Raw genomic sequence first — 10,590 nt, 5'->3', positions numbered from 1 at the left:
TTTTTTTTTTTTTTTTTTTTTTTGCTCTTCTTACTCTAGTTCCTTTAGGTGTAAGGTTAGATTCTTTATTTGAGATTTTTCTTGTTTCTTGAGGTAAGATTGTCTTCCAATAAACTTTCCTCTGAGAACTGCTTTTGCTGCATCCCATAGGTTTAGGGTCATTGTGTTTTCATTGTCATTTGTCTCTAGGTATTTTTTGATTTCCTCTCTGCTTTCTTCAGTGATCTCTTGTTTATTTAGTAGCGTATTGTTGAGCCTCCATGTGTTTGTGTTTTTTACAGTTTCTTTCCTGTAATTGATTTCTAATTTCAAAGTGTTGTGGTCGCAGAAGATACTTGGTACAATTTCAATATTCTTAACTTTACCAAGGCTTGATTTGTGACCGAAGATATGATCTATCCTGCAAATGTTCAATGTGCACTTGAGAAGAAAGTGTAATCTGCTGTTTTCAGATGGCATGTCCTCTTAATATCAATTAAATATATTCGGTCTATTGTGTCATTTAAAGCTTGTGTTTCCTTATTTTTTTTCATTTTGGATGATCTGTCCATTGGTGAAAGTGGGGTGTTAAAGTCCTCTACTATTATGTGTTACTGTTGATTTCCCCTTTTATGGCTGTTAGTATTTGCCTTATGTATTGAGGTGCTCCTATGTAGGTGCATAAATATTTACAATTGTTATATCTTCTTCTTGGGTTGATCCCTTGATCATTATGTAGTGTCCTTCTTTGTCTCTTGTAATAGTCTTTATTTTAAAGTCTATTTTGCCTGATATGAGAATTGCTACTCCAGCTTTCATTTGATTCCCATTTGCATGGAATATCTTTTTCCATCCCCTCACTTTCAGTCTGTATGTGTCCCTAGGTCTGAAGTGGGTCTCTTGTAGACAGCATAAATATGGGTCTTGTTTTTGTATCCATTCAGCCAGTCCGTGTCTTTTGGTTGGAGCATTACTCCATTCACATATGTGTGTTCCTATTACCATTTTCTTAATAGTTTCGTGTTTGTTTTTGTATGTCCTTTTCTTCTCTTGTGTTTCCAGCTTAGATAAGTTCGTTTAGCATTTGTTTTAAAGCTGGTTTGGTGGTGCTGAATTCTCTTAGCTTTTGCTTGTCCGAATGAGATCTTCCTAGGTAGACTAATCTTGGTTGTAAGTTTTTCTCTTTCATCACTTTAAATATATCATGCCACTCCCTTCTGGCCTGCAGAGTTTCTGCTGAGAACTCAACTGAGAACCTTATGGGGATTCCGTTGTATGTTATTTGTTGCTTTTCCCTTGGTGCTTTTAATATTTTTTCTTTGAATTTAATTTTTGTTATTTTGGTTAATATGTGTCTTGGTTTGTTTCTCTTAGGGTTTATCCTGTTTGGGACTCTCTGCACTTCCTGGCTATTTCCTTTCCCATGTTGGGGAACTTTTCAACTATAATCTCTTCAAATATTTTCTCAGACCCTTTCTCTTTCTCTTCTTCTTCTTGGACCTCTATAATTCGAATGTTGGTGTGTTTAATGTTGTCCCAGAGGTCTCTGAGACTGTCCTCAATTCTCTTCCTTCTTTTTTCTTTATTCTGCTCCATGGCAGTTATTTCCACCATTCTATGTTCCAGCTCACTTATCCATTCTTCTACCTCAGTTATTCTGTTATTGATTCCTTATAGGGTATTTTAAATTTCAGTTATTTTGTTGTTTATTACTGTTTGTTTGCTCTTCAGTTCTTCTAGGTCCTTGTTAAACGTTTTTTTTTTTTTTTGTGGTACGCGGGCCTCTCACTGTTGTGGCCTCTCCCATTGTGGAGCACAGGCTCCAGACATGCAGGCTCAGCAGCCATGGCTCACGGACCCAGACGCTCTGTGGCATGTGGGATCCTCCTGGACTGGGGCACGAACCCTTGTCCCCTGCATCGGCAGGCAGACTCTCAACCACTGTGCCACAAGGGAAGCCCCGTTAAACGTTTCTTGTATTTTCTCTATTCTATTTCCAAGATTTGGATCATCTTTACTGTGATTACTCTGAATTCCTTTTCAAGTAGACTGCCTATTTCCTCTTCATTTGTTTGGTCTTGTGGGGTTTTACCTTGCTCCTTCATCTGCTGCATATTTCTCTGTCTTCTCGTTTTGTTTAAATTAGTGTGTTTGGGGTCTCCTTGCCGCAGGCTGCAGGGTCATACTTCCTCTTACTTCTGGTGTCTGTCCCCAGTGGGTGAGGTTGGTCCAGTGGCTTGTGTAGGCTTCCTGGTGGGGGGGACTGGTGCCTGTGTTCTGGTGGGTGTGGCTGGATCTTGTCCCTCTGGTGGGCCGAACCATGTCCGTTGGTGTGTTTGGGGTGTCTGTGAGCTTCATATCACTTTAGGCATCCTGTCTGCTAATGGGTGGGCTTGTTTTCCTGTCTAGCTAGTTGTTTGGCATGAGGTGTCCAGCATTGGAGCTTGCTGGCTGTTGTGTGGAGCCAGATCTTAGTGTTGAGATGGAGACCTCTGGGAGAGCCCTCACCAATTAATATTCCATAGGGCTGGGAGTTCTCTGGTGGTCCAACATCCTGGACTCAGCTCTCCCACCTCGGAGGCTCAGGCCCAACCCCTGGCCAGAGCACTAAGACCCTGCAAGCCACATAGCATGGAAAAAAAGAAAACGAACAGACAAAACCCCAAGACAAATGGTAAAAGCAAAACTAAACAGATAAAATTACATGAAGAAACACACAAACACATACACTCACAAAAAGACAAATAAAAAAGAGAAAACAAAAAGGCAGAGAGCAACCAAACCAATAAACAAACCTCATAATGAAAACAAACACTAAGAACTAAACTAACAAAAACACAAAATCAAATCAAACACAGAAAGCAAAGTAAAAAAAGGCAAAGAAAGCATAAAACACACAAAAATGATCAAAAGAAAACTAAAAACAAAAGAAAGATGAAAACAAAAGGAAAAATGTACGAAACAACAAAGAAGTAAACATAGAAAAATATAAATTATAGTTTAAAATAAGAGAAAAACAATGCAAAACAAAGAAAAACCAAAACAAGTAAAAACTACAATATAACGAAAAAATACAGTAGAAATAGGAAAAAATAAAATTAAAAATATATTAAAAATAAAAGCATAAAAGAGAATATATAAAGTAAATAAAAATTAAAAGAATAATAAAAAATCAACAAAATTTTTAAAAGTAGCAATAATAATAATATTTTTCTGTGGCTTCAGCTTTCTGTGTCCTTGCCCCCACAGTGAACCATAGCCAGTCCCTGCCTACCCAGGAAGTCCTCCAATACTTCTAGGTAGGTCTCTGGACCTGCTGTGGGCACTGTGGCACCAGCTCAGACTCTTATCTGGCCTTACTCCTGTGTGTACTTGCCTCCAAAGTCCACAGTTGCCCCCAAAGTCCACATGCTCAATTGTGGGAACACTCGTCTATTCAGATATTCCCAGGTGCAGTGTTTACCAAGCTGATTGTGGGTGTTTAATCTGCTACTCCTCTGGGTGCTTGGAGAGATTTCCCTTTCTCTTCTTTGGTCGCATGGCACCTGGGGTTCAGCTTTGGCTTTGGCCCCACCTCTGCGTGTGGGCCACCCTCAGGCGTCTGTTCCCTGCCCAGGCAAGAGGGGGCGAAAGCAATGACTAGTTAGGGCTCACTTGCTCTCTCAGTTCAGCGAGAGGGATGGATACAGCAGTCACAATTGGGATGTGCTGGGACTGCTTGCAGTGGCAGAGGCAGGCATGAAGCTGCAACAGCCTAGGTGCACCATGCGTTCTCCTGGGGATGTTGGCCCTGGATCACAGGACCCTCAGCAGTGGTGGGCTGCACAGGCTCCCAGGAAGGTGTGGGCATTGACCTGGGTTTGCTCACAGGACCCTTGGTGGCAGTGGCAGCAGCCGTTGCACCCACCTCTCAGGCTCACACCCACCTCTGGAGCTTGCATAGGTGGTGCCCTGCCATCTGTGAGCACATGGAACAAGAAGCTCATATGGTGGGCCTGCCCCTCTCCTTGCAGACCCCATGACAATGGTCTCTTGCCTCTCTGGCAGGTCCAGACTTTTTCCTGGACTCCCTCCCAGCTAGCTGTGGTATACTAACCCCCTCAAGCTGTCTTTGCACAGCCTGCCCCAGTCCTCTCCCTGGTTTCTGACCTCCAAAGCCTGTGCCTCAGCACCCAGTCCCCACCTGACCCAGCAGGTGATCAGATAAGTGTCTCGGGCCAGTGAGTGCTGGTTGGCACTGATCCTCTGTGCAGGATTCTCTCTGCTTTCCCTCAGCACCCCTGTTGCTCCCCTCTCCTCTGAGGCTCCAAAGTTCCCCCAATTCCCGCCAGTGAGGGGGCTTCCTAGCATTTGGAAACTTTTCCACCTTCACAGCTCCCTCTCAGAGGTGCAGGTCCCATCCCTATTCTTTTGTCTCTGTTTTTTCTTTTTCCTTTTGCCCTACTCAGGTGCATGGGGATTTTCTTGCCTTTTGGGAAGTCTGAGGTCTTCTACCAGTGTTCAGTAGGTGTTCTGTAGGAGTTGTTCCACATATAGATGTATTTTTGATGAATTTGTGGGGACGAAGGTGGTCTCCATTGTCTTACTCCTCCATCTTGAAGATCCTCCATTTTGAGGTAATTTGTGTAAGATGTGAGGTAATATTGAGGGTTTGTTTTTTTAATATTATGTCCAATTGTTATAGTACAGTTTGCTGAAAAGATGATCCTTAATGTTTTCAATACGGACTATCCTTTAAAAAATGGGCAAATGACTTGAATAGATAGTTCACTAAACAATACATATGTGTGTGTGTGTGTGTATATATATATATATATATATATATATGTATGTATATGTATATATAGTAGAGAAATGCAAATTAAGACCACAATGAGATAACATTTCACACCGGATGGCTAAAATATGACTAACTGAACAGATACATGCAAAAGAATGAAATTGAACCACATCGTACACTAAATACTAAAACTAACTCAAAATCTATTAAAGACTTGAATGTTAGACCTAAAACCATGAAACTCTGAGATGAAAACATAGCTGGTAAGCTCCTTGTTATTGGTCTTAGCAACGCTTTTAGGGATCTGACTCCAAAGGCAAGGGCAACAAGAGGAAAAATAAACAAATGGGACTACATCAAACTAAAAAGCTTCTGCACGGCAAAGGAAATTATCAACAAAATGAAAAGCCAACCTATTGAATGGAAGAAGGTATGTTCAAGTCATATACCCAATAAGGGGTTGATATCCAAAATATATAAAGAACTCATACAATTCAATTACAAAAAAAAATCTGATTAAAAATGGGCAGAGTATCTGAATAGACATTTTCCCAAAGATGTACAGATGGCCAACAGGCACTTGAAAAGATGCTCAGCATCACTAATCATCAGGGAAATGAAAATCAAAACCACAGTGAGATATCACCTCATGCCAGTTAGAATGACTGTTATAAAAAAGACAAGAAATAACAAGAGTTGATAAGGATGTGGAGGAAGGGGTACCCTTATTCACTGTTGGTGGGAATGTAAATTGGTGCAACCAGTATGGAAAACAGTATAGAGGTTCCTCAAAAAATTAAAAGTAGAACTACCATATGATCCAGGAATTCCATTTTTGGGTATCTATCCAAAGGAAACAAAAACATGAATTAGAAAAGATATATGCACCCCTATGTTCACTGCAGCATTATTTACAATAGCCAAGATATGGAAGCAACTTAAGTGTCCATCAGTGGATGAATGGATAAAGAAGATATGGTATATATACAATGGAATACTACTCAGTCATTAAAAAGAAAGAAATATTGTCATTTGCAACAACATGGTTGGACCTTGAGGGTATTATGCTAAGTGAAATAAGTCAGAGAAAGACAAATACCACATGATTTCACTTATATGTGAAATTTAAAATACAAAACAAAACTGAACTCAGACTCAGATACAGAGAGCAGATTCCCAGTGGAGGTTGCCAGAGGAAAAGGGGTAAGAGTGGGGGGGGAAATGGGTGACGGGGATCAAGAGGCATAAACTTCCAGTTATAAAATGAATAAGTCATGGGGATGTAATGTATAGTATACGGAATACAGTCAATATTGTGTTAACTTTGTATGGTGACAGATGGTAACTTGACATTGTAGTGATCATTTTGAAATGCATAGAGATGTCAAATCATTATGTTGTACACATGAAACTAATATAATATTGTATGCCAGATACATTTCAATAAAAGAAATCATGGAATCATATACCATACAAAGGTAAATTTTACTGAATGGAAATTTTTTTAACATAAAGGAAAAAATTGTCAGTGATCCTCCAATATTGAATCAAGCCAAATTCCTATTCAGATGAGCTATCTTCCTTTGCCCAGGAAGTAGAAAAAGAAGATTGTAGGTGTGGTAGAGTGATCACATCAATTGTTCCAATTTCTCATGCTTTCTTGTAGTCATGAACTTTGCCATAACCTCTGATGTCCTCCCACTCTCTCTGCATCTAGCCATGTAACTTGCTTTATCCAATGGGATGTTAGTAGATGTGAGATAAGTAGATGCTTGAAAGAGCACTTACATGTTTCCATTTGGATTTCTCCTCTTGCCTTCTATCACCACCTTGACAACATGCCAGTCTAGCCTGATGGGACACAAACATGGGAGCAGAATTGAGTCATCAGGGTCATCCCAACTAAGATGGATCAATAGTCAGACAATTACCAGATACGTGAGTGAGTTTGGGGACCAGAACTGCTTAGTCAATTCAGCCAAAATTGCCAGCACACAGACCCTTGAACCTTGATGCTTATTATTCTAGATTTCAAAGTTGTATGTTATGAAACATTATTGTGACCATAGATAACTGGTACAAAAAGTAAGGAATTATGAACCATAAGAAAAAGGCAAAAACCAAGGAAAATGTTAACTTTGGGGAGGTGGGAAACTGTGGGCGTTGGGCACACTTTCTTGAAGTGCTAGTGTCTTAATTTATTTTTTTAAATAAGGAAGGCTATCTGAATAATGCTATGCAGGAATATGAAAACAAGACTGGAGTAGAGCCAATCTAGAGGTATATCATCTTGTGATCAGTTCATGACTTTCCCTAATAATGAAGGTCTCTTCACATCTTTGAATTTTATTCCATGAAATCAAATATGTACAACCTCAGATGAATGTAATAAAATAATTGTAATAAAAACAAAACAAAGACAAAAAGAAAGAAAGAAAGAAGGAAGGAAGGAAGAAAGAAAGAAAGAAAAAGAAAGAAAGAAAAAGAAAGATAGAAAGAAAAATGTAAAATAACAAGTGTTAGTGTAAATATGGAGAATTCTGAATCCTCATACATTGCTACTGGGAATTTTAATGGCGTGGCTAGTGTGGAAAACAGGTTTTCATTTCCTCATAAGGTTAAACATAGAATTACCATGTGACCCAGCAGTTCTACTCCTAAGTATATACTCAGGAGAACTGAAAACAGTTGTTCAAACAAATAGTTATACACAGCTGTTCACAGATCACTATTCACTGTAACCTAAAGATGGGAAGGAGCCAAATGTCCATTAACAGGGGAATTCATAAACCAAGTGTGGTATGTCCATACAATGGAATATTATTCAGCCATTAAAAAGGAATACATTACTGATACATGATACAACATGGATGAACCTTGAAAACATTATGCTAATTGAAATACAGCAGACACCAAAGGCCACATATTGTTTGATTCCGTTCATATGAAAAATCCAGTGAGGCAGAAGGTAGATTAGTGGTTGCCAGGGAATGGGAATGGAGGGAATAGGGAATCACCACTTAATGTATAGAGGGTTTCCTTTTGGAGTGATAAAAATATTCTGGAACTAGATAGTGGTGATGGTTGCAAAACACTGTGAATGTACTAAATGCCACTGACTCGTACACTATAAAATGTACATTTTAAAATGAAATTTTATGTTATGTGAATTTTAGCTCAATAAAATAATTGTCCTTGTCACACTATTTATAAAGCTTGTAGACCAGTAAAAAGGCTGAGTGATTAGGAATTTTGTTGGCCTAAACTGGGTGACATGATGACAGGATTTAGATAATCACTGCAAATGTCTAACATTTAAGACCACGTGTTAATCATTTTTAATGGGTAAAAAGAAAAGGTGAATCTTTTGGACCTATTTGATAGTCATGATATTAATTTATCTAATAACAAATACATCCCAGTCTATCACCAGTTGTCCCACCCAAAGTGCATTTACTGGCTCATTGCATTCTAACCCTCAAAAATGCTTGGTTAGTGCCAGAAATAGGGCATCCAGGCATGACATCCTATTCCAAACCAAAGTCTACTGGCTATATAACCACAAGGTTTCATCACATACAAGCAGTAACAACACTGCCTGTGCCTTTCAAGCTGGGGCAGTATACCACAAGAAAGTTATATTCCCAAGACCATCCCCCAACTTAAAGCGCTGCCCCAAGGTGCTACTTTTAATTATCAACATTAAAAAAGAATTGTTTAAAACTTTATACCTTTAAATCAACTATACTTCAATAAGAAGGTTAAAAATAAGTTAAAAAATAAAACTTTATACTTTCCAGTTAGCATAATTGTTCTTCTAAGAAAACAAACAAAAAAAACAGTTGTTTTTATATTAAATTTATATTATTTAGTTACCATTTTATAATATTGACCTATAGACTTTTGGTTCTGAAAATTCTTAGTTGTGTGTGCCTATACAGTTCATCACAAAATCCTTGGCTTCCTGGGCCTCCACGCATTAAATGCCTATAGTGCACCATATTTACTGTAATAGCCAAAAATTCCCCTATACATTTCCACATACCCACAGGAAGTCACTCTAGTTTAGAATGACATGATACCATAAAAATGCACCACCACAGGTATGGTTCTTAAAATAGAGTGTTTGATTTTATACATTTCCAATTTTAAAAGTCAGATACATTTAAATTATCTTAAATATTTTATTAATTTATTTGTTTTACTATTTTACTGATGTACAAATACATACTCTATTCCAAGAACTAAGCTGTAAAGAGTATGATTTCATGATTTTTTACCTATATTTACACCTATATAATCACCATCCAGGTTAAGATTTTGAACATTTCCAACACCTCAGGAATCTCTTTCATACCCTTTCCCAATCAGCTTCCTATCAGACATAACCACTAGTCTTTCTATCACCATAGATTAGTTTTGCCTATTTTTGAGCCTCACACAAAAAAGGAATCATAGTATGCACTGTTCTGTGTAAGCCTTTCACTCAGTGCAGTGTTTTCCAGATTCATTCATGTTGATGTATGTTTCAGTTATTCATTCCCTTTTACTGCTGTTAGTTATTCTCTTTTATCACAGTTGATTTATCCATTCACCAATTAAAGGACACTTGTGTTGTTACCATTTATTTCTATTATGAATAAAGCTGCTATGAACAATCTTGTACCTGTCTTTTGGCATACACACAAACACACATACATATACACACACACACACACACACACACTCATTGTTCTCTTAGGTATATAACTGGGAATGGAATTGCTGAGTCATAGGGCGGCACATATTTAGCTTATGTAGATAATGCCAAACAGTTTTCCAAAGTGGTTGCATAAATCTACACTCCCACCAAGATCTTCAGATCCTCAAAATGCACTATAAAGGAAGTAAAGAGGAAAGCCACAGACTGGTAGAAAATATTCAACAAAGGACTAGTATACAAAATACATAAATTACTATTCAAATCATTACAAAATCAATAATAAAAAAGACACATAACCCAATTATTTTTTAATGGACAAAGACTTGAATAGGCATTTCACAGGAAGATACCCAAATGGCCAATAAACTCATAAAAAGGTGCTGAATGTCATTAGTAATCAAAGGAGTGCAAATTAAAATCAGAATAACATACTGCTACACACTATCTAGAATAGTTAAAAATTTAAAGATTGGCTATATCAAATATTTCTAAATGATTTAAGAAATTGGACTTGTAAAAGAGACTTTAATTACTTGTTATTATCCAGCACTGTTACACCAGTCTTGTGAAGTATTATTTCCTCTGTTTTACAGACAAAGAAACTTAGGTTGAGAGTATCTGATTTTCCAAAGTGATTTTTGAACTATTAAATGGCAGATATTAAGTTTAAATCCAGAGAATGTGATCACAGATCTTTCTCTTTTTCACCTCTGCCTACCCTTTGGCCCAAACAGAAGAAAACTTACAGGTTTGTATTACTTTGGAAAATCATTGGCATTTTTTTTGCCAGATTAACAAAGTGTAGCACAAACATGGCAACAAGCTCCATACCAGACTAAAAATTTCTGAAATAGTGAGAATATCCAAATTTCTATTCATTTGAAAAATTATTATAGAATGTGAAGACAATGTTGCAAGTAGTCTCATCCAGCTTCTCCAAGAGTGTCACCTATGAAAAATACTCACAACTTAATAAGAAGCATAGTTTATCATCAACAGGGTCCTGGCAACAAGGTATCACATATCAACATGCAATATCGTATTATGGTATAATGGAGTGGAAATGGCATAAGTCTTGGGGTCAAGTGAACTGGGTTTGGGGCTTAGTTTTGCTGCTTTTATTAGTTGA

The 10,590-nt window shown here is 37.8% G+C and overlaps 1 protein-coding gene across 1 annotated transcript in view; it reads left to right on the top strand.

The window, feature by feature from the left end:
- Positions 1 to 10,590, top strand: part of ZDHHC15 (zDHHC palmitoyltransferase 15) — a 135,010-nt gene that overhangs the window by 50,365 nt on the left and 74,055 nt on the right. The window lies entirely within an intron of this gene.

This window comes from Aethalodelphis obliquidens, unplaced genomic scaffold (assembly GCF_003676395.1).
Source record: "Aethalodelphis obliquidens isolate GAN/ISIS:26980383/991018 unplaced genomic scaffold, ASM367639v1 scaffold92, whole genome shotgun sequence".
Lineage (NCBI taxonomy): Eukaryota > Metazoa > Chordata > Mammalia > Artiodactyla > Delphinidae > Aethalodelphis > Aethalodelphis obliquidens.
Note: the sequence above shows the minus strand (reverse complement) of the source record. Positions and strands in the feature narration are given on the sequence as shown.